The following is a 15,018-nucleotide window of genomic DNA, read 5'->3' on the forward strand; positions in this document are numbered from 1 at the left end:
CTTTGGAAGGATATGGGCCGGGTGCTGGCAAATGGGATTAGATTGAGTTAGGATATCTGGTCAGCATAGATAAAGTTGGACCGACGGGTCTGTTTCTGTGCTATGCATCTCGAGGACTCTATAATTACTGGAAAGTCTACTTGGATGCCCTGAGGCCATTAAAATGCAGGTTCTTTCAAATCATGCTTTTTTTTTGAAAGGGGGTAAGTGGACGTGGAGGGGGAATACCAACAGGAAAAGCTTCATATATATAAAACCTTCAAGCTAAACAGTTCCTGCTGAAAGCTCTTTAGCAGATAAATGGTGGGTGTTACAACAGAAAACCATTCTTGTCTGTCCTCATCAGTTCTCACAATCAAAGAAACTGCTGAATAATTTACCATCAAATTATTCCTGTCGGCTCTTTATCAACTAAGCTATATGTCTTCGTTAAATATTGCTTACCCAGGAGGTACAGAATGGAAGATTTTGAAATGGCTAATCCCACTGTTAACTTAGCATTAATGAATAAAAATAACCCACATTTCACAGGGACTGGTTGCATTAATAATGGGACTTTTCTAGGTTACCAAACAACTGAATATAAATTGTATCGTCATGAACAATACCCTTCCCTTCACTCCATTTTCTTTCTTACTTTTCCTTAAGGTACTGGCTTAGTTTACGGGGACAGTTCTGTCAGCTGACCTTGGTCCTGTCCTCTTATGGAGTCACATTCAGTGACTCTGGATGGCAACCAAGAGCAGTAGTGCCTCAGTGATTGACCTTTGATCTGTTGCTGAAATGAGCATCAGATGAAGATAAACCAAGTCTGGCTGTGAGAACCACTGGGTGAATAGCTTATATTATCCTAGGTTTTTTTCTCTATACCTACCACCTGTCCTGATGGGGAAGGCAACATTAGCAGCAAGTGTCCAGCACATGGACCTCGAGCAAGGCCAGCACATGTACTTCCAGTGGGACCAGCGCACAGACCTCCAGTGGGCCCAGTGCACGGACCTCCAGTGGGCCCAGTGCACGGACCTCCAGTGGGCCCAGTGCATGGATCTCCAGTGGGCCCACCACACGGACCTCCAGTGGGCCCACCACACGGATCTCCAGTGGGCCCAGTCCATGGACATTGAGCGAGCCCAGCGCACGGATCTCCAGTGGGCCCAGTGCACGGACGTCGAGCGAGCCCAGTGCACGGACCTCCAGTGGGCACAGTACACGGATTTCCAGTGGGCCCAGCGCACGGACCTCCAGTGGGCTCTGCACGGATCTCCATTGGGCTCAGTGCGTGGACCTCCATTGAGACCAGCACACGGACCACCAGTAGGCACAGCACACGGACCTCCAGTGGGCACAGCGCACAGACCTCCAGTAGGCACTGCACACAGACCTCCAGTGGGCCCAGCACACGGATCTCCAGTGGGCCTAGCGCACGTACTTCCATTGTGCCCAGTGCAGGGACCTCCAATGGGCTCAGTGCACAGACCTCCAGTGCGCCCAGCACATGGACCTCCAGTGGGCCCAGTGCACAGATCTCCATTGGGCCCAGTGAACGGACCACCAGTGGACCCAAGTGCATGGACCTCCAGTGGGCCCAGCGCAAGGACCTCCAGTGGGCCCAGCCCCAGACCACCAGTGGGCACAGCGTACAGACCTCCAGTGGGCCCAGCGCACAGACCTCCAGTGACCCAGCGCATGGACCTCCAGTGGGCACAGCGCACGGACCTTCATTGGGACCAGCTCACAGACCTGCATTGGGCCCAGTGCATTGGCCACCAGTGGGCCCAGTGCACGGACCTCCAGTGGGCCCAGCACACGGACCATCAGTGGGCACAGCGCACTGACCTTCAGTGGGCACAGCACATGGACCTCCAGTGGGCACAGCACACAGACCTCCAGTGGACCCAGTGCACGAACCTCCAGTGGGCCCAGCGCACAGACCTCCAGTGGGCCCAGCGCACGGATCTCCTGTGGACCCAGTGCACGGACCTCCAGTGGACCCAAGTGCATGGACCTCCCGTGGGCCCAGCGCAAGGACCTCGAGTGGGCCCAGTGCACGGACCTCCATTGGGACCAACGCATGGACCTCCATTGGGCCCAGCACATGGACCACCAGTGGGCCCAGCGCACAGACTTCCATTGGGCCCAGCGCACGGACCTCCAGTGGGCCCAGTGCACAGACCTCCAGTGGACCCAAGCGCATGGACCTCCAGTGGGCCCAGCGCAAGGACCTCCAGTGGGCCCAGTGCACAGACCTCCAGTGGACCCAAGTGCATGGACCTCCAGTGGGCCCAGCGCAAGGACCTCCAGTGGGCCCAGTGCACAGACCTCCAGTGGGCCCAGTGCATGGACCTCCAGTGGGCCCAGTGCATGGACCTCCGTTGGGCCCAACATACGGACCTCCATTGGGCCCAGCACACGGACCATCAGTGGGCCCAGCGCACGGACCTCCATTGGGCCCAGCGCACGGACCTCCAGTGGGCCCAGCGCACGGACCTCCAGTGGGCCCAGTGCACGGACATTGAGCGAGCCCAGTGCACGGGCCTCCAGTGGACCCAAGTGCATGGACCTCCAGTGGGCCCAGCACAAGGACCTCCAGTGGGCCCAGTGCGCGGACCTCCATTGGGTCCAGTACATGGACCACCAGTGGGCCCAGTGCACAGACCGCCAGTGGGCCCAGTGCATGGACCTCCAGTAGGCCCAGCACAAGGACCACCACTGGGCCCAGCACACGGACCTCCAGTGGGTCCAGCGCATGGACCTCCAGTGGGCCCAGCGCACGGACCTCCAGTGGGTCCAGCGCAACTGACCTCCAGTGCGCCCAGCACACAGACCTGCAGTGGGTCCAGCGCACAGACCTCCAGTGGGCCCAGCACACAGACCTCCAGTGGGTCCAGCGCACGGACCTCCAGTGGGCCCAGTGCACGGACCTCCAGTGGGCCCAGCACATGGACCTCCAGTGGGCCCAGCGCACGGACCTCCAGTGGGCCCAGCGCACGGACCTCCAGTGGGCCCAGCGCACAGAACTCCAGTGGGTCCAGCGCACAGACCTCCAGTGGGCAAACCACACAAACCTCGAGCTGGCCAATTGCGGAGGAGTGCAAGCCCAGCACACAGACCTCAAGCAGGCCCAGGACTTGGATCTGGAGTGAGCCCACTGCATGGACCTCCAGTGGGCCCAGCACACAGATCTCAAATGGGTCCAGTGCATGGATCTCAAGTGGGCCTTGCGCATGGACATTGAGTGGGCCTCACGTGGAGGAGAGCGAGCCCAGTGCAGAGGACAGTGAGCCCAGTGTATAAACCTGGTGTGAGACCTCACTTACTATTCTGAGGTGAGCACAGGGCCTGGCATCAGAATTGGTAGCTGTTACATTGGCAGAGGTGACATTGGCAAGGTAGGCCAAGCAATGGACAATGGCACTTGAGGATCAGCGACTTTGTTGTTGGCTGAGTCCACCACTGGCAGTGGTGAGCCAGTGACAGAAGGACCTAACAGCAAGAGGCAACTCTGACATTGGTTGGTCCAACACAGACAACAGCAAAGCGGTGAAGGAGGGATGATAGTGCAGCCATCATTAAGGATGAGCTGGCTCAGGAACACACATCCACTATCTCAATGCTATATCTTTCTTTACTCCCCCTTCTTCTTAAATTATTCAAAATGGTACCGAATCATGGAACCAAACAAATCTTTTCACTGTGTTTTATTGCATTCCTACTGTAAAATACACCTGACAGTTATGACTCTATGACTCTGTATCTCGGGATCCCATATGGTGTGTGCTGTCTGAGAGCTAAATTTTACCACAAATCAACAAAGTGCCAATTTTGTTGCATTTCATGGCGTGTTTCTCTCCTTGATCCCTAACGAGTTTTCTCCCGCTATGTTTCCAAAATTGACCTCATTAGCTGTGCATCCAGCAGTACTTTGCTTTGGTCAGGGATTATGTCTGTGTTGCGTCTCACTGTCTCCAGTCAATTACAAAGCTTAAAGAATATCATTCACGTTTTAAAGGCTGGTTAATGGACAATCAATTCTTATCAGCTGGGAATGATATTTAAGTGAATCTGATTCCAACCGAAATTGATTGGTGCTCAATCGCATCATCTCTCAAATGTAGTAATTATGTAATGAATGAAAGAAGTCAGCAGGCTGATTACTCAGTACATCCAGACTCAGCTTTTATAAAGTCTGTCAGTCACAGTATCTTTTAAAGAGGGTGTTTCCCCACTGGAATACCTTTTAAAATGAGTGAATTTGGCAGCACTTGTGAACTGATCGCGTAAGGCCCAGTCTCATGGTAAAATTATGGCCAAGTGGAAGCATACAAATAAGGAGCAGGAGTAGGCTAAGCCTATTCCACCATTCAGTGTGTGCATGGCTGATCTAATTCCTCCACACTCCCATCTCTTCCCTTCCACCCCGATAATCTTTCACCTCCTTGCCTTTCTCAATGTCTCTGCCTTCAACAGAGTGAAACGACTCTGCTTCCACCACCTCTCAAGAGGAAAGTTCCACAGGATCTCAATTCTGTGAGAAAAAAACTCCTCTGTCTTAAATAGTGACCCTTAATTTCAGACTTGACCTAAAGGATATCAATTTCCCGGGAATGGAGGGCTTCAGTGAGAAAGAGAGGCTGGATAGGCTGGGACTTCTTTCACTGGAGCATAGGAAGTTGGGAGGTGAGTGTATGCAGGTTTATGAATTAATGAGGGATAGAGATAAGTTGAATGGCTTTTCACTTGGCTGGGGTTTTCATGACTCGGGGTGAGAGGAGAAAGATTTGAAACAGACATGAGGGGCGATTGTTTTACACAGAAGGTAGTTCGTGTGTGGTATGAACTTCCTGAGAAAGTGGTGGATGCAGGTACAGTTACAATGTTTAAAAGACATTTGGATCAGTACATGAATAGGAAAGGTTTGGAGGGGTGTGGGCCAGGAGCAGGCAGGTGGGACTAGGTTAGTTTGGGATGAAAGTCAGCATGGACTGGTTGGGTCAAAGGGTCTCTTTCCATGCTGGATGTCTATTCTCTCCACATCCACCCTCAGGGTCAATTAAGTTGTCTGTTAATCTTCTGAACTCCGTAGAAACATGCCCGGTCTGTCCAGCCTTCCCTCATAAGACAACCTACTCATTCCTGATATCAGTCTAGTAAACCTTCTGAGAGCTGCTTCAGTAAGGTGAACAATAAAGTGCACAGTGTTCCAAATATATCTATATGACTTGTAATGAGTCCCACTCCACCAAGGACATGCAGATCCTGGGCCTCCTCCATCGCCAAACACTAGCCACCTGATGCCTAGAGGAGGAAATCCTCATCTTCCGCCATGGGACCCCCCAACACATGGGATCAATGTGGATTTCACCAGTTTCCTCATTCCCATCCTGACCCGCGCCCCCCCCCCCCCACCTTATCCCAGTTCGAACCTTCAAACTCGGCACCATCCTCTTAAACTTTCTTACCTGTCCATCTTCCTTCCCACCAACAACTCCAGCGTCCTCTCCAACCTCTCACCTTCACCAACCTATTGCATTCCCAGCTACCTTCCCCCCAGCCACACCCCCGCCTCCCCCCTCCCATTTATCTCTCAGCCCCCTTGGGCCACCCTCTCACTCTTGAGGAAGAGATTATGTTCTATACGTCGATTCTCCTGCTCCTTGGATGCTTTTCCAGCACCACACTCTTTGACTATAATGAAAGATGTGCCTACTGAGAAATGAGTCACAAAGGTGAATAATAGTTCGAAGAAACCAGCTAGAGGCTGCCAAGAGTTGGTCATGGATAAGTCTTTACTAGCCACATTACTAGCCACAAACTACCAGCAGAGACAAGGACAGCAGTCTCTCTGATGTGTTGGATGGAACTCCAAGCCACCGGCTACTTGGCAACCTCAGCAGAGGACTGTGAAATCTTTGGATTTTGCTGCGGTTGTGCTGAGAGGTCGGAGGGGAGGCTGCTGCTTGAATTAGGATATGAGAGCCTGGATGTGTGACACTAGTTAGAGTCATAGAGCTGTACAGCACGGAAACAGACCCTATGCCCTCTAGTTTTGCACTCCACTACCCTGGGGAAAAGACCTTGACTGTTCACCCTATCTACACCCCTCATGATTCTTAAATGTTTGTTGTGCGTGTCTGGTAAAGGGGCTAAAAAAATACCAGGGCAGGTTGCACAGAGTTGCTTCCATTCCCTTGAGTGCTTAAGATTTTGGGGTGATCTAACTGTGGTGTTTCGACTGGTTAAAGGACTTGATTCCTTACTGTATGGAAACAGGCCATTTGGCCCAACGAGTCCACACCAACCCTCCGAAGAGTAACCCACCCAGACCCATTCGCCTACCCTATACTTTACCTCTGACTGATACACCTAACACTATGGGCAATTTAGCATAGCCAATTCACCTGACCCGCACATCTTTGGACAGTGGGAGGAAACCAGAGCACCCAGAGGAAATCCACGCAGACACAGGGAGAATGTGCAAACACCACCCGAGGCGGGAACCAAACCCAGGTCCCTGGAGCTGTGAGGCAGCAATGCTAACCACTGAGTCACCGTGCCACCCCATAGGGTCAATAGAGAGAAACTATTCCCTCTGCTGGGGACCAGTCCAGAACAACGGGGCAGAGCCCCTCAGGTTAGCTGTTCAAAGGATGATTCAAATAGTATTCTCCAAAAGGCTGTAAAGGCCAGGGCACAGTTGAAAATATCAAAACTGAAAAGGATAGATTTTTTTCATCAAGGCAAGGCGTTTAAGGGTTACAGAATCAACGTGATTAGAAGATCAGCCAGGATCTGCTCAGAGGGCTGAATGGCCTCCTGTTCCTATGGCCTGTTCCATAGCTTTATCAATACTCACTGCCTGGCTGAGGATTGACCACTGGGCTGAAAGCAGTGGAAGCTGGGAACTGTGGAAATGTGGCCTCCAAGAAAACCAGCACCTTTGAGGGAAAGGAGGCAAAAAAATTGGAGAATTTTTTTTAGAAAGCAATCATCATTAGGAGCTTGAGAGTCAGAAATAATTTATTTTGAATAAGTCAACTCCTTGTGATTATGTACTGCTGCCACGGTCATTGGGAGGGGGAAGGGGTGTTAGGGATGGAGTAATGGGAGTGATCTGGAAAGAGTTAGTGAAGCCAGTAATGAGAAAGAGCTGAATGCCCAGTTGCAATAAGAAGATCAGTAAAACATTCCAGATTAATGACTGTATCTGCACAAATGTTTGAGTCCGCTCCCTCACATTGTCAATGCTGTCGGTTCTGGAGATGACTTTTTTTGCAGGGGAGTTCTGATTCAGCATTTTGCATTTGATGGGAGCATTTGCTGATCCTGTATTTTGCTTCAGAGGTTGATGTCAAATTGTATTCTGTTGGTAGCTAGTGGGTGTCAGGTTCATCCGTCTTCCACTGCAGGACACAGTCTCCAGAACCAGGCCTTGCACCTCCAGAGTTCCAGCTCTCTTGAAGTTTTCAATGAGGTATCAGCCGTGGTAACCCTGCCTCACCTCAGAGGGTTCATGACATTGAGCTGACATTAATCCAGGCTAAGGGACAGCCACACTTCCAGGCAGCACAGTAGCTCAGTGGTTAGCACTGCTGTCTCTCAGTGCCAGGGACCCAGGTTTGATTTCACCCTCTGTGTGGAGGTTGCATGTTCTGCACAGGTTTCCTTCTACAGTCCACAGATGTGCAGGCCATACTAAATTGCCCATAGCATCCAAGGATATGCAGCCTAGGTGGGTTAACCACAGGAGATACAGGAGAAAGTGAGGACTGCAGATGCTGGAGATTAGAGCTGGAAATGTGTTGCTGGAAAAGCGCAGCAGGTCAGGCAGCATCCAGGGAACAGGAGAATCGACGTTTCGGGCATAAGCCCTTCTCCTGTTCCCTGGATGCTGCCTGACCTGCTGCGCTTTTCCAGCAACACATTTCCAGCACAGGAGATACAGGGTTATGGACTAAGCCAGACCACTCAAAACATTCTTAAGCAGGCAGCTCAGACCATAACTTTGCAATTTGTTTTGGTAAGTGTACAGTGAAAGTTACCCAGAGTAAGTTAGCTAGATTGACTACTAGATTTTAAGACTGACAGAAATGTATTCACAAAGTATCGCAATGAAACACAAGAACAGAATAAGGTACTCCTACAGAAGTCAAACCTACCCAGCTAGACTTAATTATGCTGTTCTGAAGTTACACAACAGTCCCAATAAGCTAACTCCCTTTAAAATCCAGCATAAATGGAACACATGCTCACAGATTGAAGCTGAAGGGCAGAAAGAGAGAGAGTTTCCACACAGCTCCCTGTTGAACTTCCAAACAGTTCAAGACTGAAGTAAAACTGCCCAGCTCAGCGAGAGAGCTGACCACTCCCCTTTCATTATACATGATCACTAAAACATGACCACTTTGGTCTGGAGTCTGTGGCCTCTCACAATCCTTTCCATCTCTGTACCAAACCAGACTGATCGGAGCCTGGCCCGGTTTATTGCCCCTCTGAAAAAAATCAAAGACAGAGTCTCCTTGAAGCAAGGAACAGTTTTTAGGAAAAAAAGGGGCTAGTTTTGTAACAATGGGGGAATTGTGGATTTGGCTCTTCAGAGGGTCACTGTGGGCTCGATGGGCTGAATGGCCTGCTTCCACAGTATAGGGATCCTACAGCTGTCATCTTTCAAATAAGAAACCTAATATCCTCAGGGAAAGCTGAGAAATAAACTCCCAAGGCCAATTGTGAAAGAAGAGCAGAGCTTTCTCCCCAGTGAACTGGCCATTATGTAACCCAGCTGCTGAAAACTCTCTCCAGGCCAGGCAGCATCTGTGAAAAAAGGAACAGATTTAATGTACAGGCCCAGATTCAGAGGCTCTGTGAAAAGCCACAGAGCTGAAATGGTGAACTCTGTTTCTCTCTCCAAACCTGCTAAGCATCTCCAGCAGGATGTGCTTTTCATTATGGCCAATGATTAACCCTTAACCATACACTCACTAACACAATGCTGCTTGTGGGGCCTTGCTGTGTGTGAAAGATCTGCTGCATTTCGCACATTGCAGAGGTGACCACACTTCAGAAGCACAGCATTGGCTGCATTGCTGTTTGGCCTTCCTGAGGTTATTAAAGACCTGATAGAAAGCCCTCTTTATCTTTGTTGGTCTTTGAGCAGGTTCATGCAAGCACCAATGATGCCAAATGTCAATAGCTGATCTGTGTGTTCAGTCTGAAATCTCCAGCCTTATCATGACATTGGAAACCACATTCATCCACAGAACAAAACTACGTGTTGAGAAAGGTTTGCATGTCTCCAATAGCATTAGTACTTTAGATGGTCCAGCTTTACAACAATGTTGACTGCACTTTAAATATTGCAAGACAAGTCCATTGAAAGACATGATGGGGGCTATCCAAATGCAAGCCTGCCTTTGCAACTTCTTAGTAATCCTGTGGGTTATCCACCAGACATTCAGTGTTTCTTCTGCTGCACCGGTGGCTTAACCCAGTGACCCCAAAAATCAGGGAAGCTATCAGGGTCAGTCCTTGGTTAGTGTTGGTCACTAGTCCTACAGCCGGGAGGAGAAAATGATTTGGATTTCCTGCACCACGTCATGATCTAAAAGGTTTGCTTGGAATTGAAAATGTGGTAATTGGGGTTGTCTGTAATGACTCTTGCAATGGAACAGCCTGCTAACAATCAGCGTCAGAATTCGGATATTATCATTAAATTAGTAAGGATTGTGTGAGTGTTCCAAGAACTTCGCAGTTGTTGGATTTTCGCACGTCTCTGCACAATGTAAGTGCGTTAATTATCAAATTAAGTTGAGTGATGGCAGGTGCTAATCTTACCAATGCAATGTGGAGTGCAGTCGTAATGGAGTCAGGTGATACCAAACTAGGTTTCTTCAATCCTGATGTTTCTTATCAGGAAACTTGACCCAAAGATACTGCAGACCAATTTCAGTTCCATTACTGGCAGTAGATGGGACAGCCACTGGGCTAGTAATCCAGAGGCCCAGGCTAGTACTGTCAGGACATAGTGGTGGCATTTAAATTCAGTCAATAAATCTGGAAGCCTTTGTCCGGAGGCTCACTGATGATGTTACCGAGTATGGTGGCGAAACGTCTGAAAAGGAACCTTCCAGCTCAGCGAGAAAATCTACATCCATAATCTGGAAGTGAAAGCTAGTCTCAATGGATGGAGCCATTGATTGTCATAGAAACCTATCAGTCCTTTAGGGAAGGAAATCTGCTATCCTTACCTGGTCTGGCTACTCCATAACCACTACCCCCCCGAATTAGCCCTTGTGATACACTCCATTCAAGGGGCAATGAGGGGTGGGAAACCTTGTCAGTGTCACCCCTTGATTTGAGTCAAGATTCTCATTAGTGAACAGCATAGAGTCATAGATGTGTACAGCAAGGAAACAGCTTTTGGTCCAACTCGTCCATGCCGACCAGGTATCCTAAATTAATCTAGTCCCATTTGCCAGCATTTGGCCCATATCCCTCCAAACCCTTCCTATTTATATACCCATGCAGATGCCTTTTAAATGTTGTCATTGTACCAGCCTCCACCATTTCCTCTGACAGCTCATTCCATACACGTACCACCGTCTGCTTGAAAAAGTTGCCCATCAGGTCCCTTTTAAACCATTCCGCTCTCACCCTAAACCTATGCCCTCTCGTTCTGGACTCCCCCACCCTGGCCAAAAGACCTTGTCTATTTAATCTATCCATGACCCATTGCCACCCTACTGCGAGGGCATTTTGTCCACAGGGACAGGTACCCAGCTCACAGACTGGACCAGGGAACGTCACACTGCTCTCAAACTCCCTCAGTTTGTGCCTACTTAAGTGCTCACAGCATCCCTGCCGTACCTCACCCTTTGACGGTTAGCTCCTTCAGCCACACCTTAAAGCCCCACAGGAAACTTGCTGTTTCGCACAGACAGAAAGGCTAGCAGCAGTTATCGGTCAATGGAATGGGCATGTTGTATGGCACTGTGCTGGGTCAGTGTTAACCCTTCCCACGTCTACCAAGCACACTGCACATGCTTCAAGCTAACGGCCGTGCCTCAGTGTTGAGAAGGGGAGTTACCCTCAGCCAGCTCCAGTGAGGCATCTTCACGAGGGGAAGATTTACATTTCAGAGTTCACCAATAGTAAGAGACTGAACCTGAAACTCACAGCTCGCGGAGTAACCAAGGTTACGAGCAATATCAAATGCACAGTGAAGGTGAAAATGGCTGTGACCACACCGGGAGTTAGTGGGTCTGTGAAGGAGGGACCTTCAATCTTGAGTGATGTGAGGCCCTTTTGAACTTAGAATCCCTACAGTATAGAAGCAGACCATTCAGCCCAACGAGTCCATACCAACCCTCCAAACAGCATCCCTTCCAGACCCTATCCCATCCCTGTAACCCTGTAACTGTTAAAGACAACAGCATTACAACAGAGCTGAAAATGTGTTGCTGGAAAAGCGCAGCAGGTCAGGCACATTCCAGGGAGCAGGAAAATCGATGTTTCGGGCATGAGCCCTTCTTCAGGAATGGCAACAGTACAGCTTCAACACATCCAACATGTTCTATAAACCGTAGGCATTAACCTATTGTCTGGGAGAGCAACTCCTTGCCTCAGAAACTCTGAACATATCAGTAACGTAAGGCATTGATCCCGCTGTGCCGAGTTTGGACAGTTTGAAATCCAGGGAGAAGGAATAGGCTGGGGCTGTTTTCCCTGGAGCATCGGAGGCTGAGGGGTAACATTACACTGGTTTATAAAATCATCAGGGACATGGATAGGGTGAAGAGGGCATAGGTTTAAGGTGGGAGAGGGAAGATTTAAAAGGGACCCAAGGGGCAAATCTTTCACACAGAGGGAAAAGTGGGAATCCCGAACAAAGCTGGCAGAGTCTGGTGTCTTTCCTGCCTCTGGCAGTCCTTGATGAAAAGGCAGGAAAACAGCCCCAGCCTGTTCAGCCTCTCCCTATAGTTCAAACCCTCCAACCCTGGGAACATCCTTGTAAATCTTTTCTGAACCCTTTCAAGTTTCACAACATCTTTTCAATAGGAGGGAGATTAGAATTGAACGCAGTATTCCAAAAGTGGTCTAACTAATGTACAGCTGCAACATGACCTCCCAACCCCTATACTGCATGCAATGACCAACAAAGGCAAGCATACCAAGTGCCTTCTTTACTATCCTGTCTACCTGAGACTCCACTTCCAAGCAGCAATGAACCTGCATTCCAAGGTCTCTTTGTTCAGCAACACTCCCCAGGACATTGCCATTAAGTGTATAAGTCATGACCTTATTGAGTGGCAGAGGGAAGTTCAAGGGACATAATGGCCTATTCCTGCTCTTGATTGATGTTTTTTCTAACTGAGGAGAACAGTTCCTAATTCTATTCCCACTAATCCGATACTTCAACTCAGTGAACCACCCTGACTGACTCCCAGTGAGCCAGTACAATTCCAAAGCAGTGCAGTGTTTGTGCTATTCACCTTCAGATACACCCAGTTCATTTCATCCAGGATCCAGTTTGTAGAAAGGAGGTTTTCAAGTCTTCAGTTTAGCCTGTATTTGCAGGGAGCTGGCCAATGTAACATATTCCCCATGTCCCTGGTACAGAGCTACAAGGAAGGTGAGTGGATGGAAGACTGCTGTAAAATCATTTCTTCTCAGGGTGTGCAGTTACCCACACAATAAATATGGCAGCTCAGCCTCAGATGTGTTTGACCCTCCTAGAGTGTGAAAAATGTTGCCACCGGCACATTAATATCTCTTTGAAAAATGGAAAAGAGGAGAGAAGCCATTGCCGTTCGATTAACCTACTCTGCCCATTCCCAATTGTCAACACACCCTACACTCATTAACATTTAGCTTGTGTTTTTGATGGATTAGGTGCCAAGTCCAAGAGCCTGCTTTAAGAAACAGCATCATTGAAGGATGAAGCCCTTATTACAAGAGGAACGCTGGAACTGAAGACGCTGCAAGAAATATATTCCTCACGGCTCCCGTTCTAACTCATTTCTGCCGAGACTTGATCTACAAGCTGGAAATTTGATGTGGCATGAAAATTATATGCGACAAAGCAATAAATTCTGGATTATATAGAACATCCATAATTGAAGTCAGTATAATGGTCACAGAAAATCATCAAATGTGCTAACTTTATACATTGTATTTACTTTGCTAATGATTTTCTCCCCCCCCCCCCCTCCCCACCCCGGTATGTCTGCTAATAGAGAATGTTTCAATTCTATATGTAACTTTCTGCTGTCTTTCCAATAGTCTGAATGTGACTTTCCCAGTTCTCAGTTCTTGCCAGTAATGTCCCATTGATAACATAACTCCCTCCTACTGTCAGTTCCCCTCTTGGTAACTTCCACCCACTTTCATCTTCGAAATACAGAAACTAGGTGCAGGAATAGGCTATTTGGCCCTTCGGACCTGCCCCACTATTCAATACCATCATGGCTGATCATGCAATCTGAGCAACCCACTCCCGCTTTCTCCCTATACCCTTTGATCCCTTCAGCTGCAAGGGCCACGTCCAGCTCCCTCTTGAATGTATCTAATGAACTGGCTCCCACAGCTTCCCCACAAGGTTCACAACTCTCTGAGTGAAGAAATTCTTCCTCTTCTCAGACCTGAATGGCTTACCCTTTATTCTTAGACTGCGACCCTTAGTTCTGGACTTCTCCAACATTGGGATCATTGTTCCCACATCAAGCTTGTCCAGTCCCATCAGGATTTTATTTGTTTCTATGACATTCCCCCTCATTCTTCTAGATTCCAGCGAGTACAAGCCCAGTCAATCCAGTCTCATGTATCTTCCTCCCTGTGTAGCTCCTGCCCACTATCCTATCACCAATCAATTATTCTCTCTGTAGCTCTCCTCTCTGTATCCATTCTTCTCTGTGTCAGCCTATGTTGACTGCCAGGCCAACTTGGGAAAGGATGGTTTGGACTGAAGCCTTGTCACCGATTGTAATGACTACCATCTGGTAGTTAATGGTGGGCACAGACTGCAGTTGAGGGTGCAGGAAGGGAGATGGAAGCCAGTTGGTAAGCCTCAAATGCAACCTTAGCAATGCTAATAATATCATTTACCCCCCCACCCCCCCACATAATTTAGCATCTCTCTCCCCTAAAGCAGACAGATAACTGACACTTCCACCAATGTTTCTTCAATTAGATCAGTTTATGCTTTGATGGGTTATCTTTATAGTCTAAATGCACCTATGGCTATGCATTGATGGATGTTTGAGTCTGATATCATTGTAGTTGATTCTGTGGTGATCAAATAATTCTCATGAAACTAAAGTTTTTCTTTGAAGGAATGTGTTGATATTCAATCATACCTTATGGGCACAGTGGGTGGGGGAGTGTAAACTGAGGCATGGTGGTGCTGGTTGTAAACTTCACCATGAGGACAGGTTCAGGATTTTATAACGCTTCCTGGGGAGAGGTGTTTTGCCAGATATTTCCTGTCCTGTTCCAGAATGTGATTCTTGGCTCAAAGCTAATGTCCATTGGTTTTGCATTTCCAATCTCCTTCCCATTTTCACACTGACCCTTCTGTACTTGGTCTCCAGTGTAGACTTGCTGAACAATGCTTCAGCTTTGATAAGAGGCATCTACGGCAGGGAAGAAGGCCATTTGACCATTAAGTGTATGCTGGCTCTCAGTCAGGCAATCCAATTTCTCCTGCAGTCCCGCAAATTCATAGAAACCCTCCAGTGTGGAAGCAGACCATTCAGCCCATCGAGTCCACCCCTCCATAGAGCATTCCACCCAGACCCACCCCCCTACCATAAGGCTATAAGACCATTTGGCCCATCAGGTTTGCTCTGCCATTCAATCATGACTAATAAGTGTCTCAACCCTATTTTCTCACCTTCTCCCCATAACCTTTGATCCCCATAACAATCAGGAACCTGTCTTAAATATACTCAATGACCTGGACTCCCCACCTCCTCAATACTACCTGTACCTCTTTGTATAATCTGCAAACTTAGCCAGAATGCCCTC

The 15,018-nt window shown here is 48.7% G+C and overlaps 1 protein-coding gene across 5 annotated transcripts in view; it reads left to right on the plus strand.

Moving 5' to 3' along the window:
• LOC122543809 (uncharacterized) overlaps positions 1-14,308 on the plus strand; it is a 953,710-nt gene extending 939,402 nt beyond the window's left edge. For all 5 annotated transcript variants that reach the window (XM_043682599.2, XM_087983745.1, XM_087983746.1 and 2 more), the window contains one exon: positions 12,886-14,308. The gene's annotated coding sequence lies outside the window, so the exon portion shown is untranslated. The remainder of the gene's footprint in view (positions 1-12,885) is intronic.
• The last annotated feature ends 710 nt before the right edge of the window (positions 14,309-15,018 follow it).

This window comes from Chiloscyllium plagiosum, unplaced genomic scaffold (genome assembly GCF_037043375.1).
Source record: "Chiloscyllium plagiosum isolate Xiang-an unplaced genomic scaffold, Cpla_swu_hap1 HiC_scaffold_46, whole genome shotgun sequence".
In the NCBI taxonomy this organism is placed as follows: Eukaryota; Metazoa; Chordata; class Chondrichthyes; order Orectolobiformes; family Hemiscylliidae; genus Chiloscyllium; species Chiloscyllium plagiosum.